The sequence below is a fragment of the Gekko japonicus genome, unplaced genomic scaffold, assembly GCF_001447785.1.
Source record: "Gekko japonicus isolate JY-2015 unplaced genomic scaffold, Gekko_japonicus_V1.1 scaffold1039, whole genome shotgun sequence".
Lineage (NCBI taxonomy): Eukaryota > Metazoa > Chordata > Lepidosauria > Squamata > Gekkonidae > Gekko > Gekko japonicus.
The window spans coordinates 588541-589585 of record NW_015164218.1 but is presented as its reverse complement, the minus strand read 5'-3'; the positions used below and the strand labels follow the sequence as shown (position 1 = coordinate 589585).

Sequence of the window (1045 nt, the reverse complement as noted above, 5' to 3'; positions counted from 1 at the left end):
CAGGAATGGCTAAAAGTTTCAATCTGCCTTGACAAATATTTCATTAAAGAATTCCCTTTTTAAAAGCAAAGGAAAAGAAAAAAGGTTAGTCGAGGGGGCACCCGGATTTGAACCAGGGACCTCTTGATCTGCAGTCAAATGCTCTACCACTGAGCTATACCCCCTCTGCTGGTCTGATTGCGTTCTAAAGAGTCTTTTAGAGTACTGATGACGTAATCCCAGTCTTGGAAACTGCAAGCAAAGGCAAATCGAGGATTTAGATGGGAGGAGGATCTTTTAGGTGAAAGGACTAATCGGGCACAGAATATGCCTCGTTAATTTAAAAAGGAACTCCCTGCAGGGAACAGTGAGTCTTAAAGGCAAGCTTACTGGTTTGAAAAATGGTTGGGTTGGGGGGAGGCAAGAAAAACAGGTCCAGCCAGGCAACCCAATTTAGACTCCAGGCAAAATCCCGAGTTGGTACAGCGTTCTTATATGTGCAGCTAAAAGTGTCTTTCGTCGTTTGTGTGATTTTGTCTGCGCACGTCTGAATGTGGTTGTTACAGGATGAAGATGGGGAGGCGGCCAGTTTTCAAAGGAGGGCACAGATTTGCATTACAAATACAGGGGAAGCCAAAAGGGCCATCGAAGTAAATGTAGGTTTGTCTGGAGTGGCTCTTTAAAGGGGGGGGGGGGGGATTTAAATAAACTTTCTCCTGAAATCTTTCCTTAGATCCATCAATGAGCAAAACCCTCGGTGCCTGAGGCAAGATTTCTTGGAGAAAGATTTTAACGCCGTTTTCTCCCGCAAGCGACTTAAGTGACGAACAAGAACGCTAACGCTTCCGAGCATGTGCTGAGTGCCTTTTCTTTGCTACTGCCAACTCCCTGCAGAGGGGAGTTTGAGTCTGAGGCTCGCCATCTGTCTTCTTAGCAGGAATTAATAGTACAATCCTATGCATATTTACTCAGGACCAAGTCCCATTCTAGTGAATGGTACTTAGGTTTACCAGCTCTGTGTTGAGAAATACCTGGAGATTTGAGGGATGTGTGTGGAGCCTGGGGA

At 45.5% G+C, this 1045-nt stretch overlaps 1 non-coding gene across 1 annotated transcript; it reads right to left on the bottom strand.

Moving 5' to 3' along the window:
* Positions 1-92: 92 nt before the first annotated feature.
* Positions 93-164, bottom strand: TRNAC-GCA. Its single transcript has one exon. It is a non-coding gene; the product is annotated as a tRNA-Cys (tRNA).
* Between the last annotated feature and the right edge of the window lie 881 nt (positions 165-1045).